This window comes from Equus asinus, chromosome 24 (assembly GCF_041296235.1).
Source record: "Equus asinus isolate D_3611 breed Donkey chromosome 24, EquAss-T2T_v2, whole genome shotgun sequence".
In the NCBI taxonomy this organism is placed as follows: Eukaryota; Metazoa; Chordata; class Mammalia; order Perissodactyla; family Equidae; genus Equus; species Equus asinus.
Genome location: NC_091813.1, coordinates 41,425,007 through 41,435,995, shown reverse-complemented (window position 1 = coordinate 41,435,995; position 10,989 = coordinate 41,425,007). Strand labels below are relative to the sequence as shown.

Below are 10,989 nucleotides of genomic sequence, written 5' to 3'. Positions count from 1 at the left end.
AAACCTGACGTAATTCAGCCACAATAGTCTATCCATTCCACACATACTACTTGCACCTTTTCAACACCGCACACTTCATCATATCCATTCTTTGAAAATTCCACACAAATTGCCATCTTGAAATGTAGGCAGAAGGGTTGGGAAAGGAAAAGCATTGCACAGATGAAAGATACGTGTGCAAAGTTGGCTCAAGTCTATGCCAGTGAGGCCATAATTGAAGACAAATTTTCTTCCATCAAATTTTCCTTGAATATTTTCCAAACAAATTATTTCTTTCCTCCCATGAGTTTCTGAAGCATTTGTTTTGTACTTTTTGCAAGTCAATTATCACTTCCATGCTTTTCAAACTTAAATATTTATACCCCACATTCACAATGGACCAGGATTTAGGCAAAACCACAGAATAAATACAGGACCTTTCTCAAGTTGTCAAATTTACATAAATATTTGAGAGATTAAACAAATTTTTAAAGAGTATTTTAGTGTTAAATGTGGATAGATATGCACTAGAGTGCATATATTATGTAATTTTTTCAGGTAAAACATGCAGCAGGCAGCTTTAAATTTTGGTTCAGAACTTCCCTGAGTTAGACTCTTGGCTTGACAGACGTGGAGGGGATGCAGATGGGCAGGTTCAACACGTCTCTGATTTAGGAAGGGCCTGGAGAGTGTGCAGGCCTCTTCCTGTAACACATGCCTCACTCCTATTGTTACATAGAGCGTGAAGTTTTTTGAAAAATGGTGGTTATTTTCAAAGGGAGACAAGAAGCCTTCTGGAAGGAAAAGATTGAGATCTCAGTTCTAGTTTTTCAAGGTTCAAGATTATGGAACATGTGCATATGGTCTAGAATGTTCCTGATGAAGGCTAGGTGGCAAGGAAGGGTTACAAGGCCCCTGTAAGACAGCCTGACGAAGACAGGAGTCGGGCCAGGGCGGCTTCTGCACCAAGTGTCAGAGGGTCCTCCTTGGGACATCAGCTTGGTCTTCAGACCCCAACTGGTAAGAGATCTTGGTAAAGACAAATGAATATACTAAAAGATACCATAAATTCTGCCAGTGTCAACTCTAGGCTATGGTTTTCTCTAAAATGAAAAGGTTGATGGGGAGTATTGAAGGTCCAGGTGAGTCCTTTGGTGCTCTCAGATAACAAGTGCCTTCTGTACTCTTGTTGGAGGAAGAGACACCTATGTCTATTCAAAGTCTAATACACGGTCAAACTAAAAGGATGGAGTAGAAGACTATGGCAGTACTAACAAATTTTTTTAGGAAGATTGGCCCTGAGCTAACATCTGTTGCCAATCTTCCCTCTTTTTGTTTTTTCTCCCCAAAGCCGAAGTACCTAATTTTATATCCTAGTTGTAGGTCATTCTAGTTCTTCTATATGGGATGCCACCACAGCACGGCTTGATGAGCAGTGTGTAGGTCCATGCTCAGGATCTGAACCAGCGAACCCCGGGCCGCTGAAGTGGAGCACGCAAACTTAACCACTCGGCTATGGGGCCAGCCCTGAGATTCTTCTTTTAATCACCTTAACTGCACTTTCTAAACCACTTACTTCCCCTTTGCCCTGAACACAACCACCACCCCTAGTTAATCTCTATATTTAGCTGCAGAAGATAGATGATGAGGAGGAGGAAGATAGTAGATAATGTAGATATGTGCATATATGTATACACACACACATCATGTTTTTACACTTACTCATTTAATACTAACTAAAATTTACATTCCTTGGGGCAAAATGCCTCCTCCAGTTTTTCCTCTCCTAATGCTCCAGAGCATGTAAAGCAGGCTTCCATACACCGTGGGTGGACACTCCAGGAAATTTATGAACTAGCTGATGAAGTTACTGCAGAGAATGTCATCATTTGCTTTGCTCTTCCAGGAAATAAGGATTTGGTTCTTATGAATACCAATAAAAAGCTGCTTCTCTGGGTTTCATAGCATTATTTTCTTCACTAACACATTCACATTCCCAAAACACAATTCTCCAGATTTAATGATAAGAAACCAATGGTAAAAGATTTAAGAGATTACACCTTATTGAAGGAACCCATTCTCTTATGCAGGAATTCAATTTTGCTATGAGAGCTGAAAAGGATCTCAATCTATGTCAACATAGATATGTACAAGATTTAGTGGTTTTTGTTTTGACACAGGCATTATCAGAATTCAAGGCATGCCTGGATTTCCTTGGAGGGCAAAGAATGCAGGAACAGAGACTTAGATGTGCCCTGCTGGAGAATAAATACATACATGTGTGTATTTTACACTGGGCTTTTCAAGGAGAATTGTTGGTTTAGGTAGCGTGGTCTCTCATGGCAGAGAAACCTCTCTTCAGGCCATGTTCACAGAATTGCATGCTTGTTCCAAACATTTTGTTTCATGAAGCACTTTTGACTTTTGTCATAATGAGGATCTGTGAATCTTACTAGGTCAGGAAAGGTTATCAATAAAGACTCAGAGTCTACAAATCAATCTTAGCCAACTGAGCTAGAGAATTGCTATAATAGGAGCATCAGCATCAGCAGAATTACAACCAATAAAGAAAAATAATGACTTTCTCAATCTGAGTGCAAAAAGTGGCTGGCTTATTAACAGTCAGCAATAGAACCAGCTAGCATGGATTGTGATTCCAAGACTTCTGAGAAATGCCAAGTTTGTTTTCTTCTTCTTTTTCCACTATGAGATTCCCAATGTAAATAATTTCATTTGGGCTTTTTCTATCTATTTTTTTCCCTTGGTAGTCCTAGTTTGTTAATGTAATTCCAATTCCTAGCTGTAATAAGAAAAAGAACTCATGTTCAACAAATATTTGTAATAGTAACTAACCGAAGAGACTGAAATAGAAATCAGCATTCACCCCCTACTCCTTTAGTATGTATTTAAACACACATTTGTATACTTCACAATGTATTAAAATTATGAAACCTGTCACATCTCTCTATTATTTCTTAGCAGATCAGCATAAACCAGTGAGAAAATTTGGTTGGAAGGCTCTCAGGAGCATGTGTTTAGATGTGGATGCTCATATCAGGCAGATCCTAAAGAAGATGTTTACTAAATAACATGAACAGCAGTTTAATAAAACATATCTAATAATATTATCATTATTAGGAGTGTTAACATACACAGTAAATAAGACATCTTTAACAGATAATGCAATAATCATCATTATATTGAATAAATCTTGGAATTGTTTTGATGAGAAGTGCAAAAGTTTTGGGAAAGAAGGATGTAATATCTTTTCCAAATCAACTTTATTAAGGTATAATTTACATACAATAAAATGCATCCATTTTAAGTGTAAAATTTGATGAGTTTGATAAACGTATACACTCACGTGACCATGACCACAATCAAGATATAAAATATTTCCATCACCCAAAAAGATTCTTCATGCCCTCTTGCATTTAGTTCCCTTCCCCCTGGCCCCAGGGAACCAGTAATCTGATTTCTGCCACTATGGATTATTTTTGCCTTTTCTAGAATTTCATCTAAATGGCACCATGCATAAGTACAGTACACAGCTGCCTTCTTTTGTTCAGCTCAACGTTTTTGAGATTCATCCATGTTTTTGCATGAAAAAGTACTTCCTTTTCATTCACAAGTTGCTATCCATTGGGCAAACTTGCTTCTTTGACCAGTTGTTTTTGACTTGTAATGCAATGTAGTGAACTTGGTGTTTTCTTCTTTATTAACAGTTGGCTGTTGAATTTTGTTTTTAAAGATTTTATTTTTTTCCTTTTTCTCCCCAAAGCCCCCCGGTATATTATTTGTTGTGGGTCCTTCTAGTTGTGGCATGTGGGACGCTGCCTCAGTGTGGTTTGATGAGCAGTGCCATGTCCGCGCCCAGGATTCAAACCAATGAAACAGTGGGACATCTGCAGCCGAGTGCGCGAACTTAACCACTCGGCCACGGGGCCAGCCCCTGGCTGTTGAATTTTGATGAGATACATCCCAGTGTCATCACTACGAAAATGCCCAGATAGTTGGACTGACCATGAGTTTGTTTAAACTGATACAAGAATATGACATTTCTAAGCTCAAACAATTGAGTAAAAAATGAACATGATATGATTATTAGGGTCAGTATCACATCTCTAGTATTATGGTAGGTACGTGGCTTCAAGATTTTTCGTTTTTGGAAAAGTCATTCTTTATTTGCCTCATAAGATAAGCTTTCTTTTACATTTAAGCAATTTTCATGCCTTGTTGAATATGGTGAGGAAGAAACCATTTTAATATCGCCTTCTGGCTTTTTATTCCCTGTCCTTTGCAAGTTGGCATGATCCTCTCACAGTCCTTAGGAACTCTGGATTTTTGATATAATTATTTTAAAGTTAAAACATTGAACGCTTTTTTTTTATATATCATTTATAATGTTTAAAGGTTTGGATACTTAAAACATAAAAGAAGAGATAAAACAAAAAATTTGAAGAAGGAAAAAAGTACCCTGAATGCCTAGCTCTGAGAAACTCTGACAGATGTCACCTATATTTCTCAATTAGTTCTGCAGACCTCTGCAACTGACTTAAAAATTAAAGTTCATCCACATGGATAAGAATTCAACCACAGCAGGAAAAAGCAAAACAGCCAACTAGTTAGAATAAGGTAATTGTGGAAGATTTTTTCCTTTGATTTTTTTATATCACCAAGTTTGTGTGATAAGCACAATGTTTAAAATATACTTCACTGTAGAAAGAATTCTCAACTGAAAAATTAGTGCAAAAACATGAAGTTAGAATAATGCCTTCTTGAATTTCTTCTCATGAAAAGGAAATTGAAAAGTAGTTTGCACTAACAAATCACTAGTATTCTATTTTGCAGAAAATAGGGCAAAGCATTTTAATTGAGAAAGCAGAAACTTGGGGATAACATGGTGAGCAAAGCAGATGGATCCCTGGCTCCCACTGGGCTCACCTTCTAGTGCAGGGGTGAGGGAGGCAGCAGACAATTAAAATTTCTAAAAAGATATATATTTTATAATGCTAGAAATGAATAAGTGATACGAAGAAATATAAAGCAGGGTCAGGGGATAGAGGATGACAGGGGCTATTTTAGAAGGGTGATGAGGACAAGACTCTCTGAGGAGAGACCTGAGGAAGTGAGGTGAGAGCCGTGTGAAGGTCTGGAGAGAAAATCCCAGGCAGAGGGAAGAGCAAGGGCAGAGGCAGTGTATTTCTGAATGTAGCATATATGACTCTTAGCAACTATGGTCCAGTCAGGTCTGGATTATGGATTCTCCGAACAACTGAAAACAACAGATAATCTATAATCAGACTATAGTCACACACACAGACACACAGGTTCGCAGGCACACTCTTCTGTCAACAAAGCTATGAAGAACATGAATTCGCTAAATGATTCTCAAACTGTAGTGTGCATGAGAATCACCTGGGGCTCATGATAAAAATGAAAAATGAACATTGCAGGACAGCTGGCCATCTGCCAGGCATTTAGTTAGCTCTCACTTTGCATTGTGGGGTTCAGGCTTCATCTTTCTCTGAGCTTAGTTTAAACTTTTTCAGCACAGGATAATTTGCTGGTGTGGATCCGGAAAGCAGAGGGTTATCATGAAAAGAGCAAAGAGTAACTCGGAGCTGGAAACAGCAGATGAGGTCATTGGGAGCAATTCTTCTACTGAAGGAAACAATAAAATCTAGATGAATTTTTTTTTTGAATCTTAAAAGCATCATAGCAATAAATAAAAGTAAGGACTTACTAGGCCAAAATTTTGAAGAGGAAGGTAGAACCTCTACTAGCCTCAGTTTTATATCCTCAGTCTAGAAGCAGCAGCCAAAAGATGATCTTGTGAGAGCAGACAAGTGGTGGGAGGGGGTGTCAAAAATTAGAGTCCAGTACATACCAGGGTTAGAAGCTGCTGAGACCCCTCCCCTCAGGTTCTGGGCTGGGCCTCCAAAGGGCTATACCATGGGAATGAGGCTGCAGATTGCTGTCCATGGACCACCAGCACCTTCAGGGCCTGGCAGAAGAAATGATTTCTAGAGCAAGAAAACCTCATCTTAGGTCCAAATTAATTCTATAAGTCTTTTTTTTAAATACAATGCCCAGCAAAAATAATGAGGTGCATGAAGAGATAAAACAACACGAACCAGAGCTGGCAGAAACAACAGAATGCATGAAGAGGCCCAAAGCAACTCTAAAGAGTGGAATTATTAGGCACAAACTATCATAAAACTCTGCTTACCATGTTCATGGGGATAAAGGACAATCTTGGAAACTTGAACAAGAAACTGGAAATTTAAAAAGTGATATCGCAGATTTGTCAAATAACCAAGTAGAAAGTGTAGAAAAAATACAATAAGTAAAATTGAGAAAACAATAGACAGGTAGCTGAAGAAAGAATCAGTGGTGCCTGGCCCCATGGTTGAGTAGCTAAGTTCGCACAAGCCACTTCAGCAGCCCAGGGTTCTGCTGGTTCGGATCCTGAGTGTGGATCTAGCATGGCTCATCAAGCCATGCTGAGGCCGCATCCCACATAGCAGAGCCAGAAGGATCTACAACTAGAATATACAACTATACACTTGAGGGCTTTGGGGAGAAAAAGGAGAAGAAAAAAAAAGAAGATTGGCAAGAGATGTTTGCTCAGGTACCAATCTAAGAGAAAAAGAAAAGAATCAGTGAAACAGAAAATTGTTCCAAAGAAATAGTCCAGAGTTAAGCACAGAGAAACAAGAGTGACAAACATAAAAGAAAGGGTAAGAAGCATAGGGGCTGGCACAATGACATAGTGGTTAAGTTTGGCACATTCCACCTCAGTGGCCCAGGTTCACAGGTTCAGATCTGGGCTTACACCTACAACGTTCACTAAGCCATGCTGTGGTGGTGACCCACATCCAAAGTAGAGGAAGACTGGCACAGACATTAGCTAGGGCCAATCTTCCTCACTAAAAAAAGAAGAAAAACCAGCATAGAGGCTACTATGTGAAGGTTTAAATACATTTAATTAGAGTCACAGAAGGAGAGGAGAAAGGAGCAGAGCAATATTGGAAAAAACAAAGGCTGAGAGTTTCCCAGAACTTTTTAAAACATTAAGCCACAGAGTCAAGAAGCCTGACAAAGTCCAGGCAGGATTTAAAATCAAAGCCCACACTTGGAGACATCGGAATGACACTGCAGAAAACCAAAGAGAAAAGATTACTTGAAAGAACATGGAGTCTGATAGAAATTAGGTTTAAACCCCAACTCTGCCATTAATAAGCCGTGTGACCTTCAGCAAGTCGCCCCTCTGTGCCCTAGAGTCTGTACCATCTACATAATAATGACTAGGTCGTTCAGAAGATTCAACAAAATCACTTACGTAGAATGCTGAGTACAGTATTTGGCACACAAAAAAGGGTTCCCGCCTCCTTAGGTGACTCTTTGAGCTATGCCCACTGCTATCAATTGTCAGGACTTGGCAGCTTTGTGAATAGAGTCTCTGTTAAGGAGACAATTTTAAACTTCCAGTGCAGATTTTTCCTTAAATTATTTTGAGGTGTAAAACTGAACCCAGAAATCTAGTCAAACCATTCATAAGGTTAATGACATCAGTGCAGAGATTTCTCATAACCTTTGAGGTAAAGGGAACAGCTGGTTGTAAATTAAATAAGACCTGCACCCAGTACCAAGCCGTTTGCAAATCATTTCTTTCAACACTCCTGAAAGCTGGTTTTGCTTTTGTCTAAGTACTGTGATAGTCATTAGGGCAGGATGCTTCAAGTTCTTACTCAAAACTTTCCTTATTCACCTTAATTATAAAAACCTAAAGGGTTAGATCTACACTATCAAAGAGAAAAAAAATGGATATTTATCTATAAACACTGTTTAATCAGATTCTTCAACATTCTCTTGAATAGCTAATAACTTCATAATTTCAATTCTTTTTCCTACAGTAAAGGCTCTTTTATTTCTTCAAAGAAAGGCAGCATCTTGAATTTGCATTTGCTAAAAATTTCTCTTTTATTCTAAATGTGATATGGGAACTTCTTCACAGAAATGGTTATATATGTCCACCAGGGAAAATATCTTGCATGAATAATACAATAGATAGCAACACACAGTGAATCAACAATTGTAAGAGGGTGCTCCTTACTGGATAGAAGGAAAGAAGAATGTATATCTTTTATATTGACCCTGTTTTCCTTTAATCTTTAGATTTTCTCTTTGTTTTACTAGACCTCATCTTGCTAGTAGTTGAATAAGGCCCTGATATTTGCTTTTTTTTCCCATCAAAAAAGAAAATCTAAGTGTATTTGCTTTGTGTATTTCACATTTCCTGAATATTTCCCTTATTTTATAGATCTTCACATCCATGTATTTAATTAAATTTTACTTGAAAGTCACAAACTTAAGTCTTTGCTTCAATATTAGAGTATGAACATGGAAAGTCCTATTTGCTCTTAGTCTCAGCTGACAAGGGAATCAGCCCCACTATAACCAACAGAACTTCGTGTCCTGTGCTCTAAAATAAATCTTAACCAACAATGAGATGTTTAATATTATATTCCCCAGCATAAGTACTGTAACCCCTTATGAATGTTTATGAACACCATGAACTCTCAGAATTGGTTATCGACCTTCCTTTCAAACGGTCTTTTTGAAGTTTGCTAACTTAATACTTCACCTCCCTTTCTGGGGAATCAAGAGGAGAGATAGCCTCTCCCCATCCTGAGCATCAGGAGGCCACTCCTCCGTGCTCATCCAAGTCAATTTGAGGAGGGGATCTTAGGTTGTACTTATGAGAAAAACATCAGACAAACCCCAATTGAGGGACATTCTGCAAAATACCTACCCAGTACTATCAAAACTTTCAAGGTCATCAAAAACAAGGAAAACCTCAGAAACAGTCACAGCCAAGAGGAGCCTAAGAAGACATGATGACTAAATGTAATGTTGTATCCTAGATGGGAACCTGGAATAGAAAAAGAACATGAGATAAAAACTAAGAAAATCTGAAAAGACCAATTACTAGTATTTAAATCAGTAATCAAAAGCCTCCCAACAAACGAAAGTCTAGGACCAGATGATTTCATGGGTGAATTCTAAAAAACATTCAAAGAAGAATGAATACCAATCCTTCTTAAATGCTTCCAAAAAATAGGACAGGAAGGAACACTTCCAAATTCATTTTACGAGGCCAGCATTACCCTGCCACCAAAACCAGACAAGGACACCACAAGAAAAGAAAATTACAGGCCTATATCCCTGATAAACATAGATGCAAAAATCCTTAACAAAATATTAGCAAACTAAATTCAACAATACGTTAAAAGGATCATACACCATGATCAAATGGGATTTATTCCAGGGATGCAAGGATGGTTCAACATCCGCAAATCAATATGCTACACTGCATTAACAAAATGAAGGATAAAAATCATAAGATCATCTCAATTAATGCAGAAAAAGCTCTTGACAAAATTCAACATCAATTTATGATAAAAACTCTCAACAAAGTATATAGAGTATAGAGGGAACATACCTCAACATTATAAAGGCCATATATGACAAGCCCACAGCTAACATCATACTCAATGGTGAAAAGCTGAAAGCTGTTTCTCTAAAAGCAGGAACAGACGAGGATGCTCACTTTTGGTACTTTTGTTCAACATCGTATTGGAAGTGCTATAATCAGAGCAATTAGGCAAGAAAAAGAAATAAAAGGCACATAAATCAGAAAGGAAGAAGTAAAACTGTCACTATTTGCAGATGACATGATATTATATATAGAAAACTCAAAAGATGCCACCTAAAAACTGTTAGAACTAATAAATGACTTCAGTAAAGTTGCAAGACACAAAATCAATATACAAAAATCTGTTGTATTTCTATACACAAATAATGAACTATCAGAAAGAGAAATTAAGAAAACAATCTCATTTACAATTACATCAAAAAGGATAAAATACCTTGGAATAAATTTAACTAAGGAGGTAAAAGACCTGTACCCTAAAAGCTATAAGACATTGATGAAAGAAATTGAAGACAACACAAATAAATAGAAAGAAATTCTATGCACATGGATTGGAAGAATTAATACCGTGAAAATGTCTGCACAACCCAAAGCAATCTACAGATTCAATATAATGCCTATCAAAATCCCAATGACAACTTTCCACAGTAGAACACACAATCCTAAAATTTGTATGGAACCACAAAAGACCCTGAATAGCCAAAGCAATCATGAGAAAGAAGAACAAAGCTAGAAGCATCATGCTTCCTGATTTCAAACTGTATCACAAAGCTGTACTAATCAAAACAGTATGGTACTGACGTAAAAACAGACATGTAGATCAGTGCAACACAACAGAGAGCCCAGAAATAAATTCACACATATGTGGTCAATTAATTTATGACAAAGGAGCCAAGAATATACAATGATGTTGGGAAAACTGGACAGCCACATGCAAAATAATGAAACTGGACCACTTTCTTACAGTATACACAAAAATTAAGACCTGAAACCATAAAACTTCTAGGAGAAAGCATAAGCGATAAGCTCCTTGATGTCAGTCTTGGCGATGATTTTTTGAATTTGAAACCAAAAGTAAAGACAACAAAAGCAAAATAAACCAGTGAGACTAAGTTAAAATTAAAAATTAAAAATAGATCTACCAGGTGGCTGGCTCCGTGGCCGAGTGGTTAAGTTCGCGTGTTCCGCTGCAGGCGGCCCAGTGTTTCGTTGGTTCGAATCCTGGGCGCAGACATGGCACTGCTCATCAAACCACGCTGAGGCAGCGTCCCATATGCCACAACTAGAAGGACCCACAATGAAGAATATACAACTATGTACTGGGGGGGCTTTGGGGAGAAAAAGGAAAAAATAAAATCTTTAAAAAAAACAAATACATCTACCATATGACCCGGAAGTTCCACTTTGGGGTATTCATCGGAAGGAAATGAAGCCACTAACTGGAAAAGATGTATACACTTCCATTTTTATTGCAGCACTACTTACACTAGCCAAGACATGAAAACAGCCTA

The 10,989-nt window shown here is 37.9% G+C and overlaps 1 long non-coding RNA gene across 1 annotated transcript; it reads right to left on the bottom strand.

The window, feature by feature from the left end:
* Positions 1 to 6,998: 6,998 nt before the first annotated feature.
* Positions 6,999 to 9,619, bottom strand: LOC139041840 (uncharacterized). The gene is made up of 3 exons (XR_011497837.1): positions 9,488 to 9,619; positions 8,798 to 8,917; positions 6,999 to 7,137 (listed from the first exon to the last, which is right to left on the bottom strand). It is a non-coding gene; the product is annotated as an uncharacterized lncRNA (long non-coding RNA).
* Positions 9,620 to 10,989: the final 1,370 nt, after the last annotated feature.